The 15,170-nt window shown below is 49.9% G+C and overlaps 1 pseudogene; it reads right to left on the bottom strand.

The window, feature by feature from the left end:
- Nucleotides 1–10,537: 10,537 nt before the first annotated feature.
- On the bottom strand, nt 10,538–13,939 carry LOC148590946 (uncharacterized; annotated as a pseudogene).
- Nucleotides 13,940–15,170: the final 1,231 nt, after the last annotated feature.

The following is a 15,170-nucleotide window of genomic DNA, read 5'->3' as shown; positions in this document are numbered from 1 at the left end:
CGCAGAAAACACCAAGGAACCTGTTTCTCACTCCAAGCACAAAGCGTGCGCAGCACGAGTCTTGGCACAGCAAAACACTTCCTTTGGCATGCCCTTTGCAGCCTCACTCCAAACGGGGCTCTCCGCTTCATCCATCCCCTGACTCCATACTAGCACCAACGGGCTGCTAAAGCGTTTCGCAGAAAACACCAAGGAACCTGTTTTCTCACTCCAACAATAAAGCGTGCACAGCACGAGTCTTGGCACAGCAGAACACTTCCTTTGCATGCCCTTTGCAGCCTCACTCCAAACGGGGCTCTCCGCTTCATCCATCCCCTGACTCCATACTAGCACCAATGGGCTGCTAAAGCGTTTCCCAAAAAAACACCAAGGAACCTGTTTCTCACTCCAACCACAAAGCGTGCGCAGCACGAGTCTTGGCACAGCAAAACACTTCCTTTGGCATGCCCTTTGCAGCCTCACTCCAAACGGGGCTCTCCGCTTCATCCATCCCCTGACTCCATACTAGCACCAACGAGCTGCTAAAGCGTTTCGCAGAAAACACCAAGGAACCTGTTTCTCACTCCAAGCACAAAGCGTGCGCAGCACGAGTCTTGGCACAGCAAAACACTTCCTTTGGCATGCCCTTTGCAGCCTCACTCCAAACGGGGCTCTCCGCTTCATCCATCCCCTGACTCCATACTAGCACCAACGGGCTGCTAAAGCGTTTCGCAGAAAACACCAAGGAACCTGTTTCTCACTCCAAGCACAAAGCGTGCGCAGCACGAGTCTTGGCACAGCAAAACACTTCCTTTGGCATGCCCTTTGCAGCCTCACTCCAAACGGGGCTCTCCGCTTCATCCATCCCCTGACTCCATACTAGCACCAACGGGCTGCTAAAGCGTTTCGCAGAAAACACCAAGGAACCTGTTTCTCACTCCAAGCACAAAGCGTGCGCAGCACGAGTCTTGGCACAGCAAAACACTTCCTTTGGCATGCCCTTTGCAGCCTCACTCCAAACGGGGCTCTCCGCTTCATCCATCCCCTGACTCCATACTAGCACCAACGGGCTGCTAAAGAGTTTCGCAGAAAACACAAAGGAACCTGTTTGTCACTCCAAGCACAAAGCGTGCGCAGCACGAGTCTTGGCACAGCAGAACACTTCCTTTGGCATGCCCTTTGCAGCCTCACTCCAAACGGGGCTCTCCGCTTCATCCATCCCCTGACTCCATACTAGCACCAACGGGCTGCTAAAGCGTTTCGCAGAAAACACCAAGGAACCTGTTTCTCACTCCAAGCACAAAGCGTGCGCAGCACGAGTCTTGGCACAGCAAAACACTTCCTTTGGCATGCCCTTTGCAGCCTCACTCCAAACGGGGCTCTCCGCTTCATCCATCCCCTGACTCCATACTAGCACCAACGGGCTGCTAAAGCGTTTCGAAGAAAACACCAAGGAACCTGTTTCTCACTCCAACCACAAAGCGTGCGCAGCACGAGTCTTGGCACAGCAGAACACTTCCTTTGGCATGCCCTTTGCAGCCTCACTCCAAACGGGGCTCTCCGCTTCATCCATCCCCTGACTCCATACTAGCACCAACGGGCTGCTAAAGCGTTTCGCAGAAAACACCAAGGAACCTGTTTCTCACTCCAAGCACAAAGCGTGCGCAGCACGAGTCTTGGCACAGCAGAACACTTCCTTTGGCATGCCCTTTGCAGCCTCACTCCAAACGGGGCTCTCCGCTTCATCCATCCCCTGACTCCATACTAGCACCAACGGGCTGCTAAAGCGTTTCGCAGAAAACACCAAGGAACCTGTTTCTCACTCCAAGCACAAAGCGTGCGCAGCACGAGTCTTGGCACAGCAAAACACTTCCTTTGGCATGCCCTTTGCAGCCTCACTCCAAACGGGGCTCTCCGCTTCATCCATCCCCTGACTCCATACTAGCACCAACGGGCTGCTAAAGCGTTTCGCAGAAAACACCAAGGGACCTGTTTCTCACTCCAAGCACAAAGCGTGCGCAGCACGAGTCTTGGCACAGCAGAACACGTCCTTTGGCATGCCCTTTGCAGCCTCACTCCAAACGGGGCTCTCCGCTTCATCCATCCCCTGACTCCATACTAGCACCAACGGGCTGCTAAAGCGTTTCCCAGAAAACACCAAGGAACCTGTTTCTCACTTCAACCACAAAGCGTGCGCAGCACCAGTCTTGGCACAGCAAAACACTTCCTTTGGCATGCCCTTTGCAGCCTCACTCCAAACGGGGCTCTCCGCTTCATCCATCCCCTGACTCCATACTAGCACCAACGGGCTGCTAAAGCGTTTCGCAGAAAACACCAAGGAACCTGTTTCTCACTCCAAGCACAAAGCGTGCGCAGCACGAGTCTTGGCACAGCAAAACACTTCCTTTGGCATGCCCTTTGCAGCCTCACTCCAAACGGGGCTCTCCGCTTCATCCATCCCCTGACTCCATACTAGCACCAACGGGCTGCTAAAGCGTTTCGCAGAAAACACCAAGGAACCTGTTTCTCACTCCAAGCACAAAGCGTGCGCAGCACGAGTCTTGGCACAGCAAAACACTTCCTTTGGCATGCCCTTTGCAGCCTCACTCCAAACGGGGCTCTCCGCTTCATCCATCCCCTGACTCCATACTAGCACCAACGGGCTGCTAAAGCGTTTCCCAGAAAACACCAAGGAACCTGTTTCTCACTTCAACCACAAAGCGTGCGCAGCACCAGTCTTGGCACAGCAAAACACTTCCTTTGGCATGCCCTTTGCAGCCTCACTCCAAACGGGGCTCTCCGCTTCATCCATCCCCTGACTCCATACTAGCACCAACGGGCTGCTAAAGCGTTTCGCAGAAAACACCAAGGAACCTGTTTCTCACTCCAAGCACAAAGCGTGCGCAGCACGAGTCTTGGCACAGCAAAACACTTCCTTTGGCATGCCCTTTGCAGCCTCACTCCAAACGGGGCTCTCCGCTTCATCCATCCCCTGACTCCATACTAGCACCAACGGGCTGCTAAAGCGTTTCGCAGAAAACACCAAGGAACCTGTTTCTCACTCCAACCACAAAGCGTGCACAGCACGAGTCTTGGCACAGCAAAACACTTCCTTTGGCATGCCCTTTGCAGCCTCACTCCAAACGGGGCTCTCCGCTTCATCCATCCCCTGACTCCATACTAGCACCAACGGGCTGCTAAAGCGTTTCGCAGAAAACACCAAGGAACCTGTTTCTCACTCCAAGCACAAAGCGTGCGCAGCACGAGTCTTGGCACAGCAAAACACTTCCTTTGGCATGCCCTTTGCAGCCTCACTCCAAACGGGGCTCTCCGCTTCATCCATCCCCTGACTCCATACTAGCACCAACGAGCTGCTAAAGCGTTTCTCAGAAAACACCAAGGAACCTGTTTCTCACTCCAAGCACAAAGCGTGCGCAGCACGAGTCTTGGCACAGCAGAACACTTCCTTTGGCATGCCCTTTGCAGCCTCACTCCAAACGGGGCTCTCCGCTTCATCCATCCCCTGACTCCATACTACCACCAACGGGCTGCTAAAGCGTTTCGCAGAAAACACCAAGGAACCTGTTTCTCACTCCAAGCACAAAGCGTGCGCAGCACGAGTCTTGGCACAGCAGAACACTTCCTTTGGCATGCCCTTTGCAGCCTCACTCCAAACGGGGCTCTCCGCTTCATCCATCCCCTGACTCCATACTAGCACCAACGGGCTGCTAAAGCGTTTCACAGAAAACACCAAGGAACCTGTTTCTCACTCCAAGCACAAAGCGTGCGCAGCACGAGTCTTGGCACAGCAAAACACTTCCTTTGGCATGCCCTTTGCAGCCTCACTCCAAACGGGGCTCTCCGCTTCATCCATCCCCTGACTCCATACTAGCACCAACGGGCTGCTAAAGCGTTTCGCAGAAAACACCAAGGAACCTGTTTCTCACTCCAAGGACAAAGCGTGCGCAGCACGAGTCTTGGCACAGCAAAACACTTCCTTTGGCATGCCCTTTGCAGCCTCACTCCAAACGGGGCTCTCCGCTTCATCCATCCCCTGACTCCATACTAGCACCAACGGGCTGCTAAAGCGTTTCGCAGAAAACACCAAGGAACCTGTTTCTCACTCCAAGCACAAAGCGTGCGCAGCACGAGTCTTGGCACAGCAGAACACTTCCTTTGGCATGCCCTTTGCAGCCTCACTCCAAACGGGGCTCTCCGCTTCATCCATCCCCTGACTCCATACTAGCACCAACGGGCTGCTAAAGCGTTTCGCAGAAAACACCAAGGAACCTGTTTCTCACTCCAAGCACAAAGCGTGTGCAGCACGAGTCTTGGCACAGCAAAACACTTCCTTTGGCATGCCCTTTGCAGCCTCACTCCAAACGGGGCTCTCCGCTTCATCCATCCCCTGACTCCATACTAGCACCAACGGGCTGCTAAAGCGTTTCGCAGAAAACACCAAGGAACCTGTTTCTCACTCCAAGCACAAAGCGTGCGCAGCACCAGTCTTGGCACAGCAAAACACTTCCTTTGGCATGCCCTTTGCAGCCTCACTCCAAACGGGGCTCTCCGCTTCATCCATCCCCTGACTCCATACTAGCACCAACGGGCTGCTAAAGCGTTTCGCAGAAAACACCAAGGAACCTGTTTCTCACTCCAAGCACAAAGCGTGCGCAGCACGAGTCTTGGCACAGCAGAACACTTCCTTTGGCATGCCCTTTGCAGCCTCACTCCAAACGGGGCTCTCCGCTTCATCCATCCCCTGACTCCATACTAGCACCAACGGGCTGCTAAAGCGTTTCGCAGAAAACACCAAGGAACCTGTTTCTCACTCCAAGCACAAAGCGTGCGCAGCACGAGTCTTGGCACAGCAAAACACTTCTCTTGGCATGCCCTTTGCAGCCTCACTCCAAACGGGGCTCTCCGCTTCATCCATCCCCTGACTCCATACTAGCACCAACGGGCTGCTAAAGCGTTTCGCAGAAAACACCAAGGAACCTGTTTCTCACTCCAAGCACAAAGCGTGCGCAGCACGAGTCTTGGCACAGCAAAACACTTCCTTTGGCATGCCCTTTGCAGCCTCACTCCAAACGGGGCTCTCCGCTTCATCCATCCCCTGACTCCATACTAGCACCAACGGGCTGCTAAAGCGTTTCGCAGAAAACACCAAGGAACCTGTTTCTCACTCCAAGCACAAAGCGTGCGCAGCACGAGTCTTGGCACAGCAGAACACTTCCTTTGGCATGCCCTTTGCAGCCTCACTCCAAACGGGGCTCTCCGCTTCATCCATCCCCTGACTCCATACTAGCACCAACGGGCTGCTAAAGCGTTTCGCAGAAAACACCAAGGAACCTGTTTCTCACTCCAAGCACAAAGCGTGCGCAGCACGAGTCTTGGCACAGCAAAACACTTCTCTTGGCATGCCCTTTGCAGCCTCACTCCAAACGGGGCTCTCCGCTTCATCCATCCCCTGACTCCATACTAGCACCAACGGGCTGCTAAAGCGTTTCGCAGAAAACACCAAGGAACCTGTTTCTCACTCCAAGCACAAAGCGTGCGCAGCACGAGTCTTGGCACAGCAGAACACTTCCTTTGGCATGCCCTTTGCAGCCTCACTCCAAACGGGGCTCTCCGCTTCATCCATCCCCTAACTCCATACTAGCACCAACGGGCTGCTAAAGCGTTTCGCAGAAAACACCAAGGAACCTGTTTCTCACTCCAAGCACAAAGTGTGCGCAGCACGAGTCTTGGCACAGCAGAACACTTCCCTTGGCATGCCCTTTGCAGCCTCACTCCAAACGGGGCTCTCCGCTTCATCCATCCCCTGACTCCATACTAGCACCAACGGGCTGCTAAAGCGTTTCGGCAGAAAAACACCACCCACCCTGTTTCCTGCTCTGTGCCCTCTAGAAACATCAAACGCTCTCTTCCTTTTTGAATAACCATTGCAATCATATCAATAGTGGTGGTGACAGTTTTGCCAAAATTATGAGGCAGAAACACCCACTCTAAGATTATTAATGGACATGCGTCCTGTGGTATCCATTGTGCTAATAGGCCATAAGGTTGGAAGCTAGAATAAGAAAAAAAAAACAAAAAGACTCACAGGATAATTCCGCTTTTGTCTGTGAACAGTCTGAGTGGTTAATTTGTCCACAACTTTGCCAAGCGCAGCTCGCGTGGGAGGAGTAAGCTTTCTTGAGGTCGTCAAGCTCGTGTCTCCTTCTAAAAGCTTAGAGCATGTAATTCTTTTGTGGAAATCCCTAAGGAGGGACAGATCCAATTAATAGTTCCCAAAAGTTTCTGAAGATCATTCAAAGTCCTTATGTCTGTCTTTAGGGTCAATGATTGTGGTCGAACTTGATGATCAGAAATTCTCCATCCTAAATATCGCCAAGGCGGAGTTTCCTGTACTTTATTTTCTGCATTTTTTAATCCTGCAACTGATGCTGCTCGCATAATCTGATGCAGAGCCTCTTCCGCTGTTTAAATTCCTTGTACATTAAACTTTATCAGTCCTGCTTGTAACGTACAGGATATCTGTGGGTGATTCATAGTTATCTCTTGAGTCCAGAAAATCTCATGCCCTGTGGACCCAAAAGAGCCTGTGCCAGGTTTAGTATTTGCAGTGTCTGGTGTCTGTGGTAAAAAGTATACTAATTGTGCTATTCGGCTTCCCACTGGCACAGTACAGGGTGGTATCGGAGTCCATACCATTATCTTAATTTCTCCTTTGAAATCTGCATTGACAACTCCAGGTAATACACAAACAGCCCTTGTCTCGTGGTTGAAGATCACCCAATTAACAGTGCTGCCATTCCTCGCCCCAGGGGGCCGTGGACACCAGTTAGCACAACTAGATGTATCAGTAATTAGCACTTCTATTGTGGTGGCCAGGTCCACCCCCGCGCTGCCGCTTGTGGCGGCGGCTGCTTCCCGGTGGGGGCCACTCGAGGGGTGATTTGTTGTCATGGCGCGAACCCTCGCCGCGCTGCGCTTGAAGTTTCCCGAAGGGGCTAGCAGTCGACCTTCCTTGTCAAATTTTGATCGACACTGATTAGCATAGTGCTGTCCTTTGTGGCAGCACGGACATATTCCAGGCGCTCCTCCTTTGTTTGCTTGCGTTTTTGGACAGTATTTACGAATATGCTCAAATTGGCCACAAGCAAAACACGGCTTTTTCATAGACATTGTTGCAAATGTTTCGGCCATCAGAGAGCATTCATACTGTTTGGTACCGACATTAATACATGCTTTTAGCATGTCATCAATAGTAGGGTCCTTTAGTGGCCGCAAAACTCTCTGGCAATCGGGGTTAGCATTCTCAACTGCTAGTTGCTTAAAAATGCAGCTTCGTGCTTGTTCATTATCAATTTGTTTTGCCTTAACGACGCGGAAAGCAAGTGCCTTAACCTGTTGCAGGCCCTCAGGGGGGATTTCTGCTTGTGCTGTTGTAGCACTGTGATCGCCCTCCCCCATTAGCATGTCCACAGTAACAGCCCGTAAAGGACCTTTTTTCGACAGCCGCTGGTTTGCCTCCCCCTGAGCTCGAGCAAGCTCTCTCATTTTCGATTCCCCCATCGTATATTGCATATCAGTCATGATGAGGCGAAACAAAGTTTTAAAATCATGGGGAGTAAAAACCGAAGAATCACAAAGAGATTGTATAAGGTGGTTGGTATATGGGCACCAAGGCCATGATCTGTCACCGTGTGTCGCACGTCCTTAATAAGATTATACGACAAACCTTTCCAACGCGGATTCTGGTCTGATGCACAGATAACGGGAAAGGCTTTCAGCATGCCCACATCCCCCGCCTGTTTTGCTCCTCGTTTTACTGAGGCTCATTTATCGTGAGGATCCGGGGGGTATAGGTCTGGCTCCTTTCCAGGGTCAATAGGACCCGGGTCAAAAGGATCATCGTCCTGGTCATCAGGTGGCAGTACCGCAAAGGCTTTTGCAGCACATTTTCTTTTCTGATTCTCATCAGGACACGATTGAGGTAAAGGAGGCGCGGAGGGGATGGCAGGGGCCCCGATCCCGTCATTTATGTTCGACTGCAACCCACTATGAGATTTCAATATTTCAAATACAACTCGCCATTGTGGCAACAGGTTAGCAGCAGCCTTATCACCGCGTGTGGCACTATCCCACAGTCGGACCCCAATTTGGTCCCATCTTTCCAGATTAAAAGCATTCTTACTACTCACTGAAGGATCGTCTTTAGAAGCCCACGCAAGAACCTTTTGCGGCTCTTCTTCACCTAAGTTTTTTCTTTGCGGTTTCAAGTTTTTAGGAGAAGCTTCTAAATCATCCTTCTGTTCCTTCATTAGGTAGGAACCCATAGTTTCCAGCCGCTTACCTCTTTCCTTTCAAGAGGTTTTTAGTGTGCACACAAAGTAAGCTTCCTTTCAGCTTGATCCTTATGCTTCCTTTCAGCGTGATTCCCGGGAGTTCAGCTGGGCGGTGCAACCGGAGAGACACCTAGTCTTCGAGCCCCACGTTGGGCACCATTTGTTGCACCTTGTGAAGAAACGGACTCAGTCTGGAGTGCAGAGTGAGACAACTTTATTTCCAAACCAACTTCTTTTTATACTTTCTTAACGCAAGTGTTGCAAAGCTCACAACCAATCAGCATCTGGCCACCTGCGCGATTGTCTGGCTTTGTTTCTTTTCTTCTAACAAGACATGTCTCACATGGGGCAGGGGGAGGTGTTCCTCAGTCCTCCTCTTTCTCGGCTCTGTCCCCCATCTGCTGCAAAGACTGACATCCTTGTGGTTAACTATCTGCTAACAAGGTACTATTGTCTTTGAACAAGCCTCCACATCACTCCAAACGGGGCTCTCCGCTTCATCCATCCCCTAACGCCATACTAGCACTAATGGGCCACTCCAGCATTTCGGCAGGAAAACAACAACCACCCTGTTTCTCACTCCAACCACAAAGTGTGCGCAGTGTTGCCGCTCAAGCGGCGTGGCGACCTGGTTCAGGAATGGCACGGCGACCACCCCCAGGCCGCTCGGGGCATCAGCACGCTGACACCAGTATAGTAGACGGCAAATGGCGTTTATTGATGGGTAGCAAGGTGTTATATAGCTAAGGTTTACAACGTCACATCCGTCTGCTTACATCATAAACTAACACTATTGGCTATTAGGGGCTCTACCTTTCCGTACAGCGCAGTATCTTCCGGCCGCCGGACCCTAACTATCTGTAACAGTGTAGTAATCTGCAACATCTCCCCCCTCCCTATGCATAACAAAACTAGCTAAAATATGACTATCTTATCCTTACTTATTCTTATCTAATTACTTATTCTCATTATTATCTTATTCTTATTGCTATTTTATTATTATCTTACTCTTACCTATTGTCATTATTACCTTATCCTTATTACTTACTCTTATTATTATGTTACTCTTACTTACTCTTATTATTATTCTATTCTTATAGCTTATAACAATCTTAAGATTATATATCATAAACTTGACATAAAAACATAAGGCACAAAGAAGAAGGCACGTAGAAGGTAGAGGATGACAGGTAACACCGCGGTATAGGAATAGGGTGCACCTTGGGATAACTTGGGGATAATACTGAGTGGATATATTCTTAAAGCCGTTGTCGGCGTTCTACTAACATGATGTTAACCTTCTCTAGCCGACTCTTGACAAACGGCATGAGCTTATTCAACATACAGGGTCCAAAGATTAGCAAGGTGGATATCAGGGTGGTTAGCCACAGCGAACCGGTGAACCAATTTTCGTACTAGCTGCGTTTGAAGGCATGGCACTGAAAACTGGTGACCCTGTAGTTACTTTTGTACTAATCGCTCAAGATCGTTCCATCTGTTCAAGTACCCATTTAAAGGGCTGATGTGACTCTACTTGTCCTATAGTGACAAGCTGCAAAATTAAGATAATGCAAAGGCATCGTGGTCCCCTCTTGCGGAGGCTGTTTTGTTGTTTTCTGGATTCGATCGGCGTGGAACTCGCAGGCTCGGGCGGGACGTCTGTCACCGGGGCGTACGGGTTACGGGGGCGTCCGATGATCCGGTCCTGTGAACAGAAACTCACAATTTTCATTAGTTTTATTTTGAAGGTCTGGTTTAATAGACTTAAGCGGGCACCACTTGACTCTGCCATCTTTCCTGACAGCGACCTTTGGGCTGATCTTGGCATGGGGGGAGCGCTGCCAGCGAGTCCCCCAGCCAAGGGCAGTTTGCTGCAACATGGCCTGCCTGGCCACATTTAGAACATGTCATTACGTTGGCTATTGCGGCATGAACAGCCGCCTGAATTGGGGTCAGATGCTCTTCCTTTGCAACATGCTTAACCATGTCTGCAATACTTGCCCCTGCCGGCAATGATCGCAGGATTTCTTTGGTTGCCGAATTGCATTGTTGGCGTAAACATTCCGCTACGACCGGGCTTTTTGCCTCTGTGGGCAGGGACGAAGAGTCGACCGCTGCCTGGAGGCGATCTACAAATCGTGTAAAGCTCTCACTTTCACTTTGCTTTATTGAGGACCATGGTGATGGTCTGGCAACGACTCTACAGGCTGTGCGAATAGCTTCTCTGGCCGCACGAGTAGTTTTCATAACCTCATGGGCCCGCAGGCCTTAGGCCTGTGCCTTGGGCGTGATCATTGTTGGATCTTTACCCATTAACCGCTGCAGGCTGGAGCCGTGTAATGGATGATTTGCCCCAGTTACTTGGGCTAAATACTTTGTACAGTTGTCTTCCCATTCTTGTCTGAAAACGATCATCCCTGCTCCATCAAAGATTAGCCTACAAGTTTGTTTTATATCAAATGGGAGCATATCGTCCCCCCCGAAGATACCATCTATGAGGGTTGAAACCATGGCAGAATTAATCCCTTTATCCGCAACTGCCTTAACAATCGTTTGCACATCCTTAGGGTTTATCGGCGAGTAGACCCTCTGTCCTGCCTCCGTCACCCGGACTGGGAACGCTAGCGCGGCCGATGCGGCCCACTCGGCACATGCGATCTTTATTTCCCTCCAGTCCGTGAGAGGAGTTTCTTCCTTTCATGGTTTTTGTTTAATTCGAATGGGAATATTTTGGCTTTTAGTTCTTTGGCTCTTAATTCTGTTTACCTTCTTTTTCTCCTTTCTTAAGTTTGAATCAGTTGTGAGCCACTCGTCCTCACTAGTGTCCGAGCCGGAGCCAGAGCCGGAGTCAGAGTCAGAGCCGGAACTCGACTGACTGGTCACTTCCGGGCTCCGGTACTTTTTAGTTGGGCTCCGGCCCCGCCTACTCCCCTTGCGGGCGGGCTCTTCTCCCCTCCTTGGCTTGCCCCGCCTCCTACTCACGGAGGCGCGTTTTTTCAAACGGCCGCTCTGATTGGTTCTCAGTGCCTCACTCGGGCCTCCCTCACCTGACCGGTCACCCCCACCGCTTTTCTCCTTCTTGTTGTCCTCCCCCACCTGCTTATCTAGCGGTTCCTGTCTGTTCCCGCCGGGAGCATCCTCGCCCCGCCCTTCTCCTTGAGGCTCAGCGCCATTTTGGGGGGCATAGGGCGGTGGTCTGACCCAGGTGTCTCCATGGTCTGACTTCTTTTCGATATTTCTGGCTTCCTCGGCTAGCTCGCTCCAAACAGATTTCGGCTGTTTTTGCTCCTCTGTAAGTGGGACGGGGTTCAGGGATTGAGGGGGCGTATCGCTCTCATGCTGACCTTTAGGCTCAGCAGAATTGCCATCATCTGGGGGGTGCAGAGTCTGTGCAGCTGCCCCGACTCCCTTTTTCGGGGTGGCCAGCAAACAGTCCTGTACCGCCACCCAGGTCTCCTGCTCTTTCATAGCTTTCTGCAACGCCTGTACAACTTTTCCCCAAGCCTTAAGGTTTTTCCCACGACCCGAAGACATCGTCTCCTCGGCTAACGCCTTGGTACATTTGTCCCACACATCAGAGTGGAGAATATCCACCGGCTGGTCTATAACCTTAATTTTTAAAAGCCTCGCAACAGCGAGAGTAAAATCTTTTGGCTTACAATCAATCCCCCAATATTTATGTAATTGCGACACGACCTTCACAAGGGCTTCCATCCTCCTTGTTCGTCCGGGAGCGTCCTCCCCGCCGGGCTGGTCCTGCCGCTCCGGCCGCCGTTCACCCATCCAGGCGATGCTCCCGAGTTTCGGCACCACTTGTTGCCGCTCAAGTGGCGTGGCGACCTGGTTCAGGAATGGCACGGCGACCACCCCCAGGCCGCTCGGGGCATCAGCACGCTGACACCAGTATAGTAGACGGCAAATGGCGTTTATTGATGGGTAGCAAGGTGTTATATAGCTAAGGTTTACAACGTCACATCCGTCTGCTTACATCATAAACTAACACTATTGGCTATTAGGGGCTCTACCTTTCCGTACAGCGCAGTATCTTCCGGCCGCCGGACCCTAACTATCTGTAACAGTGTAGTAATCTGCAACACGCAGCATGAATCTTGGCTCAGCATAACACTTCCCTTTGCATGTACTTTCCAGCCTGACTGCAAATGGGGCTCTGCGCTTCCTCCAAATCCTAACTCCATACTAGCACTAATGGGCAACTGCAGCATTTCGGCCGAAAAACACCACCGACCCTGTTTCTCACTCCAACCACAAAGTGTGCACAGCTTGAGTCTTGACACAGCATCTCACTTCCCTTGGCATGCCCTTTGCAGCCTCACTCCAAACGGAGCTCTGCGCTTCCTCCATCCCCTAACTCCATACTAGCACTAATGGGCAACTAGAGCATTTCGGAAGAAAAATGACAACAACCCTGTTTCTCACCCGAACCACAAAGAGTGCACAGCATGAGTCTTGGCACAGCAGAACACTTCCCTTTTTCACTCCAACCACAAAAGTTGCCAGGCATGACTATTGGCGCTGCTTCACACTTCCCTTAGGCATGCCCTTTGCATGGGGCTCTTGCTTCTGCATGCCAAGGGAAGTTTGAAACTGTGCCAAGACTTATGCCTCGCAAAATTTGTGGTTGGGACGAGAACCAGGTTTGTTGGTGTTTTCCTGCCGAAAGAAATGCTGGAAGTGTGCTTTAGTGATAGCATGGAGTTCGGAGATCTCCGGAAGAAGCTTCGGAAGAAGCGCAGGGCACCATTTGGAGTGAGGCTGCAAAGAGCATGCCAAGGGAAGTGTTCTGCTGTGCCAAGACTCTTGCTGGGCACAGTTTGTGGTTAGGGTGACCAATAGGGTTTTTCATGTTTTGCTGAAGGAGATCGACCCAGATTACAAGATACAGACTCAATGTGAGTTTTCCATATTGTTCTGTTTATTAACCGAGGTATGCAAACATTTATACCCTACCGGTATCCAGAGGCTCTCCCAAGCTCACAGGATTGGATGCTGGCCGTTGCTTAGCAGATTGCTAGACTGCATTTGCATGGCCCAGTCACAAGCTCCCTTCCTTAACTGGTACGGGCAAGATTCCGCAAGTTGCTTGCTTAGAAACAGCGGCTTCCTTATTCCATCTTGGTCAAGGACAGGTCATTGCCACCTCCCTGTACATTACTTGACAAGCTGCGGGTTGTACATCCCAAGATGTCCCCGATCAGCCAGCCACTCTTCCACAATTCCCCCCCTTTTTTTTTCTTTTGCAGCAACCAAGCCTTGTTAGTGAGTGAAAACATCATGCATTTGATACAAGAAAACGCGCAGCTAAGGATTCATAACACAAATAGCAATACAAGCAAGAATGTTAAACCTGTCTTTAGTAATGAGCATGGCCAGCCCCCAAGCTCAAGCCAGTCTGATAGCCCATTGAGACCAAAGAGGTCGATGTCCTTTTGGGTCTTCTGGGTGTGCTCCGTCAACTGTTGGATCTGCTGGTGGATTACCTTAGAATGGTCTTGTGGATCCATGCAGCACATCCCGTCGAAGTCTTCACAACCGTGCCCGTGGGCCAGTAGCAGGAAATCTATGGCTGCTCTATTCATCCAGTACATTTTTGCAACACTGCCTAGCTACATGCATAGTTACATTGTTATTGGTTACACACAGCTGTCCTCGTGTTGCACCTTGCGAAAGAACGGACTCAGTCTGGGATGCAGAGTGAGACAACTTTATTCTCAAACCCACTTCTTTTATACTCTCTTAACACAAGTGTTGCAAAGATTACAATCAATCAGCATCTTGCCAGCCGTGCAGTTGTGGTTATCTTCGTTTCCTTGCTTTGTTCCTCATCTGCTGACAAGACATTCCACATGCTGTTGTTGTCCTCCTCCTTTTCCTGCTTTGCTCCTTGCTGATAAGACATTCGTCCTTGTGGTCAATCGTCCACTACCAAGGCATTCAGCACTTCCGTCTCCAAAGCGAGCCTCCACATCTCCCCCTTCTTTATTTGTTTGTGGTATTGCCATAGCTGTTTTTGGCTGAACAGCCATAACTTGGCTAAAGGATCAATCAATCAAGCACTGAACACATAATAAGAAACAAGGCAGATACACTAACAATAAATGAAATACAGTTAGTACAACATATAGGTAGTGCAAATGAACAAAATACAGTTAATACAATAATTAGAAACTTTGCGTTAATATGGCTAAGCAAAAGATTGTTTAGTTTGTTGCATTTACTCCCATGGTTTGATTCCAACAAGCATAACAGTGTCCTTTTCCCAAGGTCGCTCCACCAACACTCTCGAGTCTGTCCTTGAGATTCCCAGATCTCCCCCTTCTTTATTTATGAAGAATGCTTGTTTCAAGGCACGGTCTATTAAACACTGAATTGTTTTTAACAAACATGGGATACAAATTAAAAGGCAAACAAAGATTATCAGGCACATCAAACCTATTTGCAATGTTCCCTTAATCCACGCAGCTAATCCTAAATTCCCCAAAAGATTCCCAAAAATATTGAAACCATTGCCTTGACATAACTTCTGCACTCCTTTTTGTAAATTTTCAATGCTTTTATGGATGGATTCCAAATGGTCAGATAAATTATACTTCTTTCCATTTGGCCCATCCATCTGTATAGTTAAGATACACACAATAATCCATTTTTACTGATCCTAACAAATCTAGCTCTTGGGGCTCTATATTCATTTTTGGAAACCATGGGACCCAATTATTCCACTTATCAACTATGTCAGTTGCTTTATCACTTATATATGGACGCCTTTCGAGGGGAACCTGCCAATCATCAACAGGTTGTCCTACCAGACAGGTTACAAAA

This window comes from Tinamus guttatus, unplaced genomic scaffold (genome assembly GCF_059628265.1).
Source record: "Tinamus guttatus ecotype Peru unplaced genomic scaffold, ASM5962826v1 Tinamus_guttatus_pri_ptg000984l, whole genome shotgun sequence".
NCBI classification, from domain to species: Eukaryota; Metazoa; Chordata; class Aves; order Tinamiformes; family Tinamidae; genus Tinamus; species Tinamus guttatus.
The sequence above is the reverse complement of the archived record's forward strand: the minus strand, read 5'-3'. Positions and strand labels throughout refer to the sequence as shown.